Raw genomic sequence first — 17,020 nt, 5'->3', positions numbered from 1 at the left:
CAAGTCCCCTTTCAAGTTTCGAAGGTAAGTGTGGAATGCCTCTTTAGACACTGCAGGGGAATCCAGCCTCATCTCACATTGAGAGAGGAATCTGGTGTTGTTTCTCGAGTTGCAGCAGGAAGTTTTGGGTTCCTCTCAAGTTTCCAGGAGTACCTTAAGGAAACTTTTGTGTTGCTTCAGGGAAGTCAGGCCTACTATCAAGTTGTGAGGGGAACCTCTGGATTCCTCTCAAGTCGCTTCAGGGGAATATGAGTTGAGGCTGGAAATTCAGTCCTCCTCTCCAGTTACGCCAGTGATCTCAAGATTCCTATGGAGTTTCAACAGGGGAGTCAGGACTCGTCTCATTCTAAGGCATGGATCTCTGCTTTCCACCCAGTTGTAAAAGGGGTGTCAGGCCTCCTGTTAAGTTGAGGCGGGGAAATTAGGCTTTGTTGGAGATACTACAGGGGAGTCAGACTCCGTTCATGTAGTGAGGGGTTACTTGTTCCATTCGAGTCACTGCAGGGAAATATGGCCTCATCTTGCATTCAGGCGGGAAACTCAGGGTTCCTGCCCAGTTGCAAGAGGGAACTCAGGGTTCCTAATGAGTTTCAACAGGGGAATCAGGCCTTGGCTCCTGCTGAAGCATGGGACTCGGCTTTCCTCTCAAGTTGTAAAAGGGGTATCAGGCCTCCTGTCAAGTTGAGGTGGGGAGCTGGGTCTTTTTTAGTGGTGCAACAGAGGTGTAGACCTCCCTTCGAGTTGAGAAGGAATACTCGTTGCTCCATTTGAGTTGGTGCAGGGGAATCAGGCGTTATCTCCAGTTGAGTGAGAACTTGCTGTCCTTTTGACTTGTGGCAGGAAACGTGGGGTTCCTCTCGAGTTCAATAGGTGAGACAGGCCTCCTCTTGATGTTCGAGGGGAATGTCTGGATTCCTCTCGAGTCAAAGCAGGGGAAGAGGCCCTCATCTCAAGATGAGGTGGGGAACTCGGGGCTCTTCTCGAGTTGTGGTGGGAAATTCGGGGTTCTCCTCAAGCAGCAACGGTTATTTTGGGGAACCTCTTGAGTTACATAAAGGGAATCAAGCTTCCTTTTGAGTTTCGAGAGAGAACTCTGGATAGCTCCCAAGGCACTGAAGGGAAAAGGGCCTTATCTCGCATTGAGGGGGGAATCTTGTGGTTTTTCTCGAGTTGCAACGGGAAGTGTGGGGTTCCTTTCGAGTTGTGACCAGGACCTCAGGTAGCCTCTCTTCTTGCCTCAGGGAAGTCAACTCTCCTTTTGAGTTGTGAAAGGAAGCGCAGGATTGCTCTCCAGTCGCTACAGGGGAATAGGGCCTCATGTCGAGTTGAGGCAGGAAACTCAGGATTCCCCTCCATTTGCGACACGGATCTCAGGGTTCCTATAGAGTAACTGGGAGTCAGGCCTTGGCTCGTGTTGATGCATGGAACTCCACTTTGCTCTCGAGTTGTAAAAGGGGTGTCAGGTCTCCTGTCCAAATGAGGCAGGGAACTAGGCCTTTTTTAGAGGTGCAACAAGTATGTCAGACCTCCCTTCGTGTTGTGAGGGGATACTCAGGGTTCCATTCACATTGATGTGGGAGAATCAGCCTTTATCTCCTGTTGAAGGGAGACTCAGTGTCCTTTTGATTTGCAGCAGGAACCTCGGGGTTCCTCTCGTGTTTCAATAGGTGAGAAAGGTAACCTCTTGATGTGCAAGGGGAAAATCGGGATACCTCTTGAGATGAAGTAGGAGAATCGGCCCTCATCTCGAGTAGAGGTGGGGAACACAGGGCTCTTCTTGAGAAGTGGCGGGAATTCAGGGTTTCTCTCGAGTTATGATGTGTATCTTGGGGAACCATAAAGGGAGTCAAGCTTCCTTTTGAGTTTGGAGAAGACACTTGGGATTGTTCTTAAGGGGCTGCAGGGCAAAAGATCTTCATCTCCCGCTTACGGCTCTATCTCATGACTTTTCTCGAGTTGCGGCCTGAAGCTTGGGGTTCCTCTCGAGTTGCAACAGGGACCTCTGGGAACCTCTCGTATTGCCTCAGGGAAGTCATGTCTCCTTTTGAGTTATGAGGGGGAGCGCAGGATTGCTCTTGAGTCACTGCAGGGGAATGGGGCCTCATCTCACATTAAGGGGTAATTTCGAGGTGTTTCTCGAGTTGCAGCATTAAGCTTTGGGTTTCTCAGCAGTTGCAACAGGGACCTCAGGGAACCTCTCATGTTGCCTCATGGAAGTCAAGTCTCCTTTCAAGTTGCAAATGGGAGCAGAGGACTGCTGTTGAGGCACTGCAGGGAAATCAGGACTCATCTCCCACTGAGGTGGAAATCTCATGGTGTTTTTTGAGTTGCAGCAGGAAGTTTGCATTCCTCTCAGGTTGCCTCAGGAACCTCAGGGAACCATTCATGTTGCCTGTGGGGAATCAGGCCATCTTTCAAGTTGAGAGGGGCACCAGGAAATTCCTCTCGAGTCGCTGCCAGTGAATAGGATCTCATCTTGAAATGAAGCGGGTAACTCAGGGCTTCTCTCCTGTTGCAACAGGGATCTCGGGGTTCCTATCTAGTTTCAACAGGGGAGTCAGGCCTCATCTCATTTAGAGGCATGGAACTCAATTTTCTTCTCGACTTGTATAAGGGTTGTCAGGCCACCTGTCGAGTTGAAAAGGGGAACATGGGCTTTTTCTAGAGATGAAACAGGGGAGTCAGACCTCCCTTCGTGTTGTGAGAGGATACTCGGTGTTCCATTTGAGTCGGTGCAAGGGAATCATGCCTTTCCTCGGGTTGAGGGGGAATTCAGTGTCGTATCATCTTGCAGCAGGAACCACGTGGTTCCTCAGGAGTTTCAGTAGGTGAGACAGGCCTCCTCTTGAGGTGTATGGAAAGGGTCGGATTCCTCTCAAATCGTAGCAGGGGAATCAGCCCTCATTTCGAGATTTATTGGGGAAAATGGGGCTCTTCTTGAGTTCTGGTTGAAAATTCAGGATTCCACTTGAAGTGTGACGGGTATCTTGGGGAACCTCTTGAGCTGCATAAAGAAAGCACACCCTCAGTTCGATTTTAAAGTGGGAACTTGGGATTGCTCTCGAGGTGCTGCAGGGGAAAGGGTCTCATCCCACCTTGAAGGGGAATTTCGTGGTTTTTCTCCAGTTGCGGTGGGAAGCTTTGGGTCCTCTCCAGGTGCGTTTGGAAATTCATGGAACATCTCATTTTGCTCAGAAAAGTCATGTCTCCTTCAAGTTTTGAGAGTCTTGTCGTGATTCCTCTTGAGTTGCTGTAGGGGAATAGGGCCACATCTTAAGTTAAGGCGGGAAACTCAGGTCCCTTGCCAGTTGTGACATGAATCTTGGGGTTCCTGTAGAGTTTTAGGGGAATTAGGTCTCGTCTCATTTTGAGGCATGTAACTACGCTTTCTTCTTGAGTATTAAAAGGGGTGTCAGGTCTCTTGTCGAGTTGAGGTAGGGAAGTCGGGCCTTTTCTAGAGATGCAACTGTGGAGTTAGACCTCCGTTCATGTTGTGAGGGGATCCTCAGGTTCCGTTCAAGTCAGTGCAGGGGAACCATGTCTTTACTCGAGTTATTCAGAACTCAGTGTCCTTTCATCTTTCGGCAAGAAATGCAGAGTACTTCTCGAGTTTCAAAAGGTGAGACAGGATTCCTGTCGAGTCGAAGCAGGGGAGTCAGCCCTTATTTTGAGATGCAGTGGGGAACACGGGGCTATTCTCGCGTTGTGGCGGGTAAATAGAAGTTCCTCTTGACTTGTGACGGCGACTTCAGGAACCTGTTTTGTTGCCTCGTGGAAGTCAGGCCTCCTTGCACATATCGAGGGGAACCTTGGGATTTCTCTTGAGTCGCTGTAGAGGAATCAGGCCTTATCTCGAGTTGAGGTGGAACTCAGTGTCCTTTCCTCTTTCAGCAGGAACCGTGGGGTACCTATCAAGTTATAATGGGTGAGACAGGCCTCCTTTTGAGGTTCGAGGGAAAAGTCGGGATTCCTCTCAAGTCAAAAGAGGGGGGTCCGCCCTTATGTCCAGATGAAATGAGGAACAAGAGGCTATTTTTGAGTTGTGGTGAGACCTTGGGCTTCCACTCGTGTTGTGATGGGTATCTCGGGGAACCTCTGTGTTGTATAAAGAGATTCAATCCTGCTTCCCAGTTTCAAGAGAGTACTTAGGATTGCTCTCGAAATGATGCAGGGGAAAGGGCCTTCTCTTGTGTTGATGGAGGAATCTCGTGGTTTTTCTCCAGTTGTGTCTGGAAGCTTGGGGTGCCACTCCAGTTGTGGCAGGGGACTCAGGAAGCGTATCCTGTTGCCTCAGGGAAGTGAAGTCTCCTTTAGAGTTGCTAGGGGGAATGCGGGATTGCATGGAGTCACTGCAGGGGAACGGGGTCTCATCTTGCATTGATGGGGGAAACTCGTGGTGTTTCTCTAGTTGTGGTGTGAAGCTTTGAGTTCCTCTCTATTTGGTTCAAGAGGCACGCTGGGATTCCTCTGGAGTCACTGCAGGGGAATTGGGATTCACCTTGAGTTGAGCCAGTAATCTCAGCTTCCTCTCCAGTTGCAATAGGGATCTCGGGGCTCTTAGAGACTTTCTACAGGGGATTTAGGCCTCATCTCCTTTTGGGGCATGGAAGTCCACTTGCCTCTCGAGGTGCAAAAGGTGTCTCAGGTCCCCTGTTGAGTTGAGGCAGGGAATTTGGCCTTTTCTAGAGATGCAACAGGGGAGTCAAACCTCCCTTCGTGTTGTGAGGGGATACTCGGTGTTTCATACGAGTCAGCACAGGGATATCAGGCCTTAGCTCAAGTTGAGGAGGATCTCGGTGTCCTTTCTGAGTTCCGACTGCAGGAACAATGGGCTTCTCGAGTTTCAAGAGGTAGACCGGCCTCCTCTTGAAGTGAGAGGGCCAAATCGGAATTCCTCTCGCATCAAAGCAGGATAATCGGCCCTCATCTCGAGATGAGGTCGGGAACATGTGTTTCTTCTCGACTTGTGGTGGGACACTCGGGTTTCCCCCCGACTTGTGAAGGGCATTTCAGAGAACCTGTTGCATTGCATAAAGGGAGTCAAGCCTCCTTTAGACTTTGAGAGGAAATTCGTGCTTGCTCTCAAGTAGCTGCAGAGGAAACGGGCCTGATGTCTCTTTGAGGGGTGAATCTCATGTTGTTTTTGTTTTCAAGTATCAGCGGGAAGCTTTGGGTTCCTCTTGAGTTGGGATGGTAAACTCATGGAACTTCTCATGTTGCCTCCGTAAAATCAGGCCTCCCTCGAAGCTGCGAGGGTCCCCTGGGCATTCCTCTCAAGTTGCTACAGCTGAAATGGGCTTCATCTCTAGATAAGGAGGCAAACTCTGGGTTCCTACTTTTTTGCTGCAAGAAACTCAGGTTTCCTATTGAGTTTCCACTTCGAAGTGAGGCCTCGTCTCGTTCTGAGGCATGGAACTCTGGTTTCCTCTTGAGTTGTATACTGGGTGTCAGGAATCCTGTCGCGTTCAGGTGGGAAACATGTTTTTTGGTGAAGTACAATAAGAGAGTTAGACCTCCTTTGTATTCTGACATAGTATTTAGGATTCCACTCGATATGCTGCATGGCAATCTGGCCTTATCTGAAGTTGATGCATACTTGGTGTCCTTTCAAATTTGCCAGGAACTGTGGGGTTCCTCTCAAGATTCAGTAGGTGAGACGACTCCTCTTGAGGTGTGAGGATAAATTTGAAAGAGAGGCTTCCCTTGTCTCCTCGAAATGAGTTGAGGAACACGGAGCCCTTTTCGAGTTGTCGGAAACTCATGGTTCCTCTCAAACTACATCACGTATCTCTGGGGACCTCTTAAGTTGCATAAAGTGAGTCAAGCCTTCGTTCGAGTTTTGAGAGGGCACTCAGGATTGCACTCGAGGTGCTTTAGAGGAAATGGGCCTCATCTCCCTTTGAGTGGGGAATGCCGTGGTTTTCTCGAGTTGCAGCAGGAAGCTTGGGGTTCTTCTTGACTTGTGGTGGGGACTTCAGGGAACCTCTCGTGTTGCTTCAGGGAAATCAGTGCTCCTTCGGAGTTGTGAGGGGAAGCGCTGGAATGGTCTCGAGTCACTGCAGGCAAATGGGGCCTCATCTTGAAATGAGGGGGTAAGTTTGTAGTGTTTCTCGAGTTGTGGCATGAAGCTTTGGATTCCTTTCGAGTTGCGATGGGGCCTCTGGGAACCTCTTGTCTTGCCTCAGATAAGTCAAGTCTCCTTGTGAGTTGCGAGGGGTTCGTGGGTTTGCTCTCGAGGCACTGCAAGGGAATCGGGCCTCATCTCGCATGGTGGTGGTGGGGGGGAGCGGTAGCCCGTGGGGTTGTTCAAGGTGCAGCGGGAAATTTGGGTTTCTTTCGAGCTGCGTCGGGGACCTCAGGGCACCTTTCCTGTGGCCTATGGGAAATCAGGCCTCCTTTCAACTTGTGGGGGCACATTGAAATTACTCTCCAGTCACTGCTGGGGAATAGAGAATCATCTTGAACTGAGTGGGAATACTCGGTGGCCCTGTCCAGTTTCGACAGGCAACTCGGTGTTCTTGTGGAGTTTAAACAAGGGAGTCAAGCCTTGTCTAATTTTGAGGTATGGTACTCTGCTTTTCTCTCGAGGTGTAAAAGGGATGTCATGCCTCCTGTCATGTTCCATCGAGGACCTTGGCTTTTTCTAGGGGTGCAGCAGGGGAGTCAGAAGTGCCATCATGTTGTGAGGGGATCACTTTAAATATGTCCTGCCAATCCCTTCCAGCCAGATGAGTTTCTATTGTAACATCAGCTGTTATATTTATGGGAATCCCCTCATGTGCTATTTGTTGTTTTTCCCTTGGTGCTTTTTATATTTGTTCTTTGTATTTTATCTTTGTTATTTTGATTATTATGTGTCTTGTGGTGTTTTGCCTTGTGTTTATCCTATTTGGGATGCTCTGGGTTTCTTGAACTTGGGTGACTATTTCCTTTCCCATTTTAGGGAAATTTTCAACTATTATCTCCTCAAGTATTTTCTCATGGCCTTTCATTTTTCTTCTTCTTCTAGAAATCCTATGGCTCGAATGTTGGTGTGTTTGACATTGTCCTAGACGCCCCTGAGGTTGCCCTCATTTCTTTTAATTCTTTTTTCTTTTTTCCTTTCTGCTTCATTTATTTCCACCATTCTATCTTATACCTCTCTTATCCTATCCTCTGCCTCCGTTATTCTACTGTTGGTTCCCTCCAGAGTGTTTTTGATTGCATTTATTGCATTATTCATTATATATTGACTCTTTCTTATTTCTTCTATATCATTGTTAAACATTTCTTTCATCTTCTCAATCTTTGTTTCCACGCTATTTATCTGTAACTCCATTTTGTTTTCAAGATTTTGGATCATTTTGGATCATTTTTATTATCATTATTCTGAATTCCTTTTCAGATGACTCCCTATTTCCTCCTCACCCTCTTGGGGGGGGGCATGCTACCCAAAGTTCCAGCTCTTGTGTTTGTCCCCAAAGTTATTGGTAGGTATCCCAACTGTATTCTCTCCTCCCCCCAACCAAAATCGCCCCCCTACCCGAGCTCCATGTCTCCACATCTCAGGAAAGGAGACCTGAAAGTGGCTTGAGGGAGAAGGTGCCAGTTCCTTCCTCTCCCTCTGAACCCGAGGGCCTGGGGAGCTGGCAGCATGTCGAGGAGGACCTGGTGATCATTCTCACTGAGGGGTGCTTCTAGGAATGCCTCAACTCCTTCTTCCTCCACAGCGGTCCCCGGGTAAGACCAGGGTATGTCTTTGATGGCCTTGGCAGCCATGATTTCCTCTAGGAAGGGCTGGATGATCCCCTGCAATGACAGTAGAGGAACCCAGGGAAGGACCCAGCGAGCCCAGGATGCACGTGGCAGCTGGGATCTCGTCTTGGAGGCTGGGTGAGTCGAAGAGGGCTGGGTGTGCTCGTGCCTCTGCAGAGGGCCCCAGGGAAGGCCCCATTGTGTCCAGGATGCCCAGTGGTGCCAAGAGCTAGTCTAGGAAGCTGGGTGTGCCTGGGAGAACAGGGTGCACTCTTACATATCTGCAGTGGCCCCCAGGAAAGGTGCCTGTGTGTCTGGGAAGCCTGTGGCTGCCAAGAGCTCAACTAGGAGGCTTGTCGAGTTTGGAAGGTTGGAGGTCTGGGGCTGTGGCTCTAGCAGAGGTGCCGTGTGTTCACCATAGGGTCACTTGGGCCACTGCGGGATGTGTGTCTCAGGCTGTGCAGGCGGCAGGATGGCCCCTGGCCCAGGCTGCCAAGGGGCCATGACAGCAGGAGAGCACTTGGCACAGAGAACTGCTACCAGGGGAGGATGTGGTGGAGGAGGACACAGATTCCAAGGGAAAGAAGCCAGTCCCCGGAAGACTGTGCCTTCACTGAGGCTCCTTCCTCTGATGTACACCTCATTCTTGTCAGGACGCTCCATTGGCTGGGATGTGGGGGCACTGAGGGGTGGCTGGCGGATGACCTGGAGATCAGCTAGCCTTTCCTCTCCTGGTGGCATGGCCTTGAACTTGGCTTGCCGGTGCTCAGGTCTTCCCTTATAGCTCAGTTGTAAAGGATCCGCCTGCAATGCAGGGCACCGGTTTGATTCCTGCATTGGGAAGATCTGCTGCAAAAGGGAAAAAATACCATCTGGCCTCTAGAACTAGTCCACGGAGTTGCAATGTGTCAGACAGGACAGTGTACATGTGTGCGTGTGGGTGTGGGTGCATGTGCTTGCCCGCAAAGTGGAGCCGGGAATAGACCTTTTGCCCTGGCTCTATCCTGAGGAGGGGGTAGAGAGGGAGCGTGGCTTGAAGGAACCACAACACCACACCCATAGCCATAATTAGCAGTGTATTCTTTGGCCACTGACGTTTCTAAACCCAACCACGGGGTTCACATGAGAACAGTCAGGGGTTTGTATGTACTTCAAAACCATTGGGTCTATGAAGTCAGGAACGGGTTTGCAAGTAAATCGTATCTGTATGTCTGCGGGTGATGGGGGGAGGCTCGTGGTAGGGTGAGCTCAGTCACTGCACTCTGAGGGTCAGAGAGACACATGGAGATGATTGGCCTTTGCAGATATATCAGCCATGTGTGTTCATATGGAGTCTGGTCATGAAATCGGTTGTGTGGGTAGGTCCCTATTGCTTGCTCAGAGGATCTGACCTCGGGAAACTTCCCAGAGCAGGCACCCAGAAACCAAGGGAAGCCTGCTCCTGATGGAGTATGTTGGGATAACTGCAGGTTTGCTGGTGGCTTGAAAATGAGTCCCAGACGCGGGCTTCCCCCCCACTCCACTGACCCCCCTTTCCCTCCCTGGGTCGCCAATTCTCCCTGCCCCCCTTCCATCTCTTCCCCCCTTCATCTCCCATTCAGCATTCCCCAACTGTCTCCCTTCAGCCCCACTCTCTCCCTATGCCCCTGGCATAGGGAAGGAGTTCTCTGTGTGAACTGGAAAGATGGGATCAGAAGACAGGAGAGCCAGACCAAAAGAAACTGTGCAGGTCACAGGGTTTCTTTATTAGGTCCATGGCATATCCCCTCTTAGGCACCCTATTGGTCACTGCAATACTTGGGTTCCTTGAGGCTTCAAGTGGGGTGTCCCTCTTGGGGGGGCAGCTTCCCAAAGGTCCAGCTCTCGGATTTGTTCCCAAAGTTGTTGGTAAACATCCCGTCTGTATTCTCTCCTCTCACAACCCAAAACCGCCCCCTTCCCAGATCTCCATGGCTCGGTACCCCAGGAAAGGAGAACTGAAAGGGGCTCGGAGGAGAAGGTGCCCCTTCCTTCCTCTCCCTCTAAGCCAGAGAACCTGTGGAGCCTGGCAGCATGTCGAGGAGGGCCTGGTAATCATCCTCACTGAGTGGTGTTTCCAGGATTGCTTCAACTCCTTCTTCCTCCACAGTGGCCCTCAGGGAAGCCCAGGGCATGTCCTGGATGCCCGTTTCAGCCAAGATTTCCTCTAGGAGGCTGGGTGACCTGGGGAGAGCTTGGTGTTCCCCTGAGACCGCAGTACAGGACCTCGGGGAAGGACCCCGTGAGCCTAGGATGCACGTGGAAGCCAGGAGCATGTCTTGGAGGCTGGGTGAGACTGGGATGGCAAGAGGTGCGCATTCGTTGGCAGAGGGACCCATGGAAGGCCCAGGCATGTCAGAGATGCCCTTAGCAGCCAAGATTTCCTCTAAGAGGCTGGGTGTGCAGGAGAGAGTTGGCTGTTGCACTGCAACTACAGAGGCCCACGTGGAAGGTCCAAAAGTATGTGGGATGCCCGTGTATGTCGAAAGCTCTTCTAGGAAACTTGGTGTGCCTGGGAGAGCAGGGTGCACTCCTGCATTGGCAGCAGACCCTGGGGAAGGGGCCTGCGTGTCCAGGATGCCCGTGGCCACCAAGAGCTTTTCAAGCTTGGAAGGCTGAGGCTTTGGGGCTATGGCTATAGCAGAGGGGCCATGCCTTCACCATAGGGTGACTCCGGCCACCGCGGGACGTGTGTCTCCAGCTGTACAGGCGGCAGGATGGCCCCTTGCCCACATTGCCAAGGGGCAGTGCCAGCAGGGGAGCACGGGGGCCAGGGAACTGCAAACTAGGGAGAAGGTGGTGCCTTCCCACTTGGCTAGAGAGCCACTAGGCTGGGCGAGACCAGGAAGATCATCAAAGGCTGACCCACACAGACACCAGAGGAAGTCCCGGGGATGCAGAAGGTGGGGGCCCCAAAAGAAGCAGCTACAGCCAAGGGAGGCATGCTCTTCTATGGCTGAGAGGGGCGAAGGGGAGGAGAGGTGCTCTGGACAGCAGATGGGGCCCTTCAGTCCTCTGGAGCAGGAGTAGTCATGGCCAATGTGCCACCTAGCCTTTGGACCCAGCCATTTCTGGGCCCACTTGGGCTCTGCTGGGGGTGCCGAGCTCTTCGGTTTTGAAACCATATCTAGGGGAGCAAAAGGCAGACAGGCACATCAGAAGTCATGACTATCCAGATCACCGTGCTGGCACATGCACGGTGCCCATTTGACAGCCCACCTGGCTGCCCGGTCTCTGGTCTGTCAGGCCCAGGGCGACTTCTGCAGGGCCATTTTCTGAAAATGTATCCCTTGGACCCGGGAAATGAGGGGTGCCTGAACGGCCACAAGCACAGCAAAACCCACCACTCAGCTCACTGACTTTCAGCCCCCTACCCCCAAGCCCAAGCCCTAGCTCCAGCCCAAGCCTACGTGTATCCAGCTCCAAACGCTTGGCAGGGCTGAACTCTCCTTTCTCCAGGGTCATGTCCTGGGCCCATGCGCTGGCTGGAGAACTTACCTGGATTCGAGGTTCTGGGATTCCCGTCTGATGAGCCAGTTCTTCCCTGGCGGCAATCGCCGGGAAGTGAACCCTCATGAAGGCTTGCACAAAGATCTTTGTTCTTGGAGAGATGATGGTCCTCTTCCTCCGGGCCTCTCTGGCTGAGTCTTCTACCAAAGAAAGAACACACCGAGAGGAGAGGACGTTAAGGTCCATGGAACGTTCACAGCACAGATAACCTAGACAGTGTACAGGGGATGAAGAATCCTACACACCTGAATCACTACAGGTGGCTCTGCAGCCAGGACTGGGCTCTAAGGCATACACACACAGATGGATCACGTGCCTGGATCCATCATGAATGTGTGCGTGCACACACACACACACACACATGCACACTCCACACACATGCATGTCCCTGTGTGTCTCTTTACGCCTCCAATGTTGCCATAGAGTGCCCTGAAGTATGCTCCTCTGCCAAGTTTGCCTGGGCAGCCAGAGGCTAAAGTTCCCGATGAGGGCTGGGGAGGGAGTTCAAAGGGGGAATAGTGCTGCCCGCCCATGCTGACTGGGGGCGTCTTGCCCCAATCTGGGACACTGATGGTTGCAGCCACCAGATGGCCCTGTTTCCTCTCCCACGTGGTGTTTCTGGGCCTCCTGTGCTCATCCACCAGCAGAGAGAATTCTCTGGCAAGAGGGGGAGGGTTCAGAACATCCCTCTGGGGACTTGCTTTTGGAGAACATTGGCTAAATTACTTTGAGAGGAAGACTGAGGTCGAGGAGGTGCTGATGGTGGTGTGGGTGTGGTCGTTGGCCCCCCTTCCCCATCTTGGTGCACATATTCAGACGGTGATCAGCTCTGCTTTAACCATCTTGTTCTTTGGTTTTGAAAATAGACCTAGGGACAGAGAGAATTCCTTCTCAGGAGAAAGGCCGCCAGATGCTTTCAGCTGACTTGGATCAGCATGGAGAGCCTGAAAGGCAGAATGGCTGGAGAGACAGGGTCCTACCTGAATTCTGCTTTCGGCAATTCCAAGCTCTTGGGCCAGTCGTTCTCTGGTCGCTATCCCAGGGTAGGGTTTCTTTGAAAGAGCACTTGCAAGGCGTCCATCTGGCTTAGCTTCAGAACAGGCCTCCTCCTTCAAGATGCTGTGGTGATGGGGCCTGTGGAAGAGAAGAAAGGGAAGTCTCAGTGCACCTGGGGGAGGACTCGATGGAGGAGCCCAAGCATGCTCCCCACCCAGGGGAGTTGCCCCTGTGCCTGAGCAAAGCTGGGAGCATGGGGACAGGTGTACATTTGGAAGTCACTTGGCTACACCCTGACAGCCAGGCTGAGAGGCAAGGGCAGTGGGGAAATCCCTCACTGCACCCCCACTCCACCCCCACCCCCACCTGCACTGACGCAGGAATCCAAGAAACATGAGCAAGCAGAAAGGAAACCAAACCCAGCGTCGAACAAAGGCGGCAAGAAATCTCACCCACCGAAGATCACAACACACTCTCCCGCCTTTTTCCACCAGTCTGGGGAGATGCCTGGGAAACGTCTTGATGGGGCTTCTCCCAGATTTCCCTCTATCACAGTACCAATGGGAGGAAATCTTGCTTCTCGGGGCTAACATGAGTACTGGACATATTTGCCATCACTGGTGAAAAAGGAAAGGAAAGGAAAGAAATCCGAAGTGAATCCCAACCAGGAATGCCTGATGGAAGGCAGAAGACACTAGGCCAATGTGGAGATAAAGCCACTGAAGGAGGCAAAGCCACAGAGCTCCCCGACTCCCATTTCCACAGGAAGATGAGGATAAATAGCCCCATACCAGTCCCCCATACTGCTTCCCCCTCAACCAACACCATCATCACAGAAAAGAGAAAGGAGAAGCCATGTATGTGCCAAAGGAGCAAAACGAACAAATGATGCCTCTTTGGGCACACATGATGCCTGGGAAACATGGGCCCAGCCTATTGGTCCCTGCCATTCTTGGTGGTGGGTTGAGAAGTTTGTGGTGAACCCTTGGCCTCAAGATCCACAAATCCCCTGAGACATGATCCAATCCCAGGGACCGAGGGCAAATGTACCGGTGGAGGTGCTGGAGTAGCCGGACGAAGCCATGGTGGGAGAGCCACACAGATGCTGCAGACTGCTGGCCTAGTGGGCCAGGACCTAGCAGCCCAGGACTTTGGAGAGCTTGAGGCAACTCCGCCCCAATTTATGTAAATAGAGGTGGGTGCGTAGATGGAGGGTACACCCCTGGCCTCTTTCCCAGCACAGACCATGGACAGAATCCCATGGAGTGAGTGGGCTTTCACGGGCCCTGACCGTATCACAGACCCCCAAGGCCTGCATTGAGCTGGGCAGGGCATTTTGGGCTTTGGCTTGTGGCACTCCCATCAGTAGGTGGGATCAACCCTGGGCTCAGGGGCCCTCAGCAGTGCACAGAGTGCTAATTGCCTGGGAATCCCTCTATGTTCCTTTGAAGTGTCTGCCCAGGCCCCCTTTCCCAGCCTGCCTTGCCTTCCAAAACGCTCTGGGTTTTCCCATCTTTTCATATTCACAGTTCCATTGGCCTCAATTGCCTCTGTGGGCTTCTCCAATGCATCCCCAGACACTGGACACTCTCTCCAGTGCTTCCTCCTAGCTTTCTCACTTTCCTCCATTTCTCTGGTCCCTCCCTAACTCCTCCATGTTCTCTTGGTGTCCTTTCCCTACAGCAGTCCCAGACTACCATGCCAAGGGCTTTGAGTTGCCTGGAGCTCAAGGCTACTGCAAGAGACCTGAAGGGCCAGCGTCTTGAATGGCAGCTCATGACATTTGGGGCTTTTTCATGTGAAGCCTGATGCCCACACCTCCCCAGCCCACCCTCCAGCCCAAATGCTCTGGAGATACCCGCAAAAGGGGACAGTGTACCCCCTACTGCTAGGAAGGAGTTTCCACTAAGCCAAGGAAGGAATCATGGGCTTTCTGGACAGAAGGAAGCCTTGACCTGTGCCAACAAGGGGACAAGGAAATAGTGTGTTCTTTCTTAAAGAGATGGAGGGTGCCGAGGAGAAGAAAGAGGACATCAGGAGGCAGGAGGAGACAAAGAAGGAAGAAGGCTGCATGAAGCAACATGGGGGATGGAGGATGAGAGGCACTTCTCTTTTCCATGTGAACAGGGCCCAGTGAATTGAAAAGAAATGAACGAACCACAACAGCACACCCATGGCCCTCTTTAGCAATGTATTCTTTGGCCACCCAGGTTTATAAACCCACCACGGGTTTCACATGATAAGTTCCTATGTACTTCGAAACCACTGGGTCTATAAATTCAGGAACGGGATTGCAAGTACATAGCATCTGTATGTCTGCGGGTGTCGGGGGGATGCTGGTGGCAGGGTGAGCTCAGTCACTATACTCTGTGGGTCAGAGAGACATGGAGATGATTGGCCTTTGCAGATATACTGGGCATGTGTGTTCGCATGGGCATGGAGTATGGTCATGAAAGCAGTTGTGTGGGTAGGTCCCTACTGCTGGCTCAGAGGATCTGACCATGAGAAACCCGCCCTGAGCAGGTACCTTGAAACAGAGGGAAACGTGTCCCTGACACAGCATTTTAGGGATACCTGCAGGGTTTGCCAGTGGCTTGAAGCTGAGTCCAAAAAGTGGACTCAGAGCCCCCTCCCCCGACCACCCTCTCCCTCCCTCTGTCCCCAGATCTCCCTCCCTCCCTTCCCTCTCTCCCTCCTTTCCTCTCCCACTCATCCTTCCCAAACTCTCTCCCTTCACCCCCACTCTCTCCCTTCACCCCTACCCTTTCCCTTCATCCACTGGGCCCCTCCCACCTTATATCTCCCAATATTCCACCTTTTCATTCCCCTGTCTCCCACTATCCCTCCCTCTGCTGCCCCTGGCATAGGGAAGGAGTTCTCCTGTGTGGCCTGCTGAAATAATTGGACCAGAAGACAGAGGAGCCAGACCAAAAGAACCTGTGTGGTGCAGGGGGTTTCTTTATTGGGTCCATGGCATATCCCCTCTTAGGCACTCTATTGGTCACTGCAATACTTGGGTTCCTTGAGGCTTCAGGTGTGGTGTCCCTCTTGGGGGGGGGGGGGTGGTGAGGCCCAGCTTTCCAAAGATCCAGTTCTCGGGTTTGTCCCCAAAGTTGTTGTTAGACATCCCCTCTGTATTCTCTCCTACCCCCACCCAAAACCGCCCCCCTCCACGAGCTTCATGGCTCTGCATCCCAGGAAAGAAGAACTGAAAGGGGCTCGGGGGAGAACGTGCCCCTTCCTTCCTCTAGGTCTAAGCTGGAGGGCCTGGGGAGACTGGCAACATGGCAAGGAGGGCCTGGTAATCATCCTCACTGAGTGGTGCTTCCAGAATTTCTTCAACTCCTTCTTCCTCTGCAGCTGCTTCCAGGGAAGACAAGAGCATGTCCTGGATGGCTCTGGTAGCCAATATTTCCTCTAAGAGGCTGGGTGTCCAGGGGAGTGCTGGGTGGTCCCCTGCAATGACAGTAGAAGACCCTGTGGAAGGCGCCTGCGTGTCTGGGATGACTGTGGCCGCCAGGAGCTTGTCTTGGAGGCTGGATGAGTCTGGGAGTGTGAGGTATGCTCCTTCATTGGCACAGGATACCAGGGAAGGCCCAGTCATGTCACGGATGCCTGTGTCAGCCAAGATTTCCTCTAAGAGGCTGGGTGTGCAGGAGAGACCTGGATGTTGCACAGTGAATACAGAGGCTCCCATTGGTTGAAGGCCCCATGAGTCACGGGCTGGCAGCACCAAGACCAGTGCGCGGCCGTGGGCGGGGATGCAGTGGTTGGTGGTTGAAGTCATGGCCCGTGGGGCATGCTGTGCCCCTTGCCCACCTCTCCTTTCCAGTTACCTAGCGCATCCCAGCGCAGAGGTTTAAAGACCCCTGGGGGGGCGTCGCCCATCCGCCTTGGGGTCGGGATGGTCAGGCCTGCTGGAAGTTGGGAGGTGCCTCCTGTCTCCCCTGGGCTCAGCCATCCCTTGAGGTGCCCAGATGGCGTGGCGCATCACGGTCACTGCCGCCGTGGCCATTGGGAGAGAGCTACCCCACAGTCATCGTGTGGGCTGTGACTGTGTGTGGTGCATGCGCGCCCCCACTTCACGTCCCTGGGGGAGAGTTGGAATCCCCCCCGGCTCCTGTGGGGTGTCCGAGCACACCCTGGTCCATTGTGTGAAACCTTTCCCATCCTTTCCGGTCTGCTGTTTTCTGTCTGACTTGGCTGGCCAGAGGCAACCCCTGCCCAACTCCAGGGAGGGATTGAGGGAGGGTGGGATGTGCCATGGCAAGGGCAGGTCTCCTGTGGGAACAAAACACTTGAAAACCTTGTACGACTTTTAGTGGTGGATCACTCGGCTCGTGCATTGATGAAGAATGCAGCTAGCTTCAAGAATTAATTTGAATTGCAGGACACATTGACCATGGACACTTCAAACACACTTGCAGCCCCAGGTTCCTCCTGGGGCCACACCTGTCTGAGTGTCACTTGACGATCAATTGCTCCTCCAGTGTGCGCATATTGTGTGCTCGCCTTCCCGGAGGTCCCGTGGCTGGGGGTTGTCCTCGCAGGGCCTCTGGGCCCTCCGTCCCCCTAAGTGCAGACACAGTGTCCCCTGCCTCTGTGGCCTGGGGGATGCTGCCCACAACAGGGGAGAAGGGGATGTGAGGTCGCGCCGAGTCCCCTGGAGGACTGCCAGGCCTCTGTGGTTGGTCTACCCTTTGAGAGCTTCCTCGCGCCACAAGTGGCCTTTGGGTGTTGTTGCCCCTGGGGTATCGGGGGT

At 52.7% G+C, this 17,020-nt stretch overlaps 1 pseudogene; it reads left to right on the top strand.

Annotated features, from left to right (window-relative positions):
* The first annotated feature begins 16,571 nt into the window (after positions 1-16,571).
* LOC133233104 (5.8S ribosomal RNA) lies at positions 16,572-16,724 on the top strand (annotated as a pseudogene).
* The last annotated feature ends 296 nt before the right edge of the window (positions 16,725-17,020 follow it).

Source organism: Bos javanicus, chromosome 19 (genome assembly GCF_032452875.1).
Source record: "Bos javanicus breed banteng chromosome 19, ARS-OSU_banteng_1.0, whole genome shotgun sequence".
Taxonomy (NCBI): domain Eukaryota; kingdom Metazoa; phylum Chordata; class Mammalia; order Artiodactyla; family Bovidae; genus Bos; species Bos javanicus.
The sequence above is the reverse complement of the archived record's forward strand: the minus strand, read 5'-3'. Positions and strand labels throughout refer to the sequence as shown.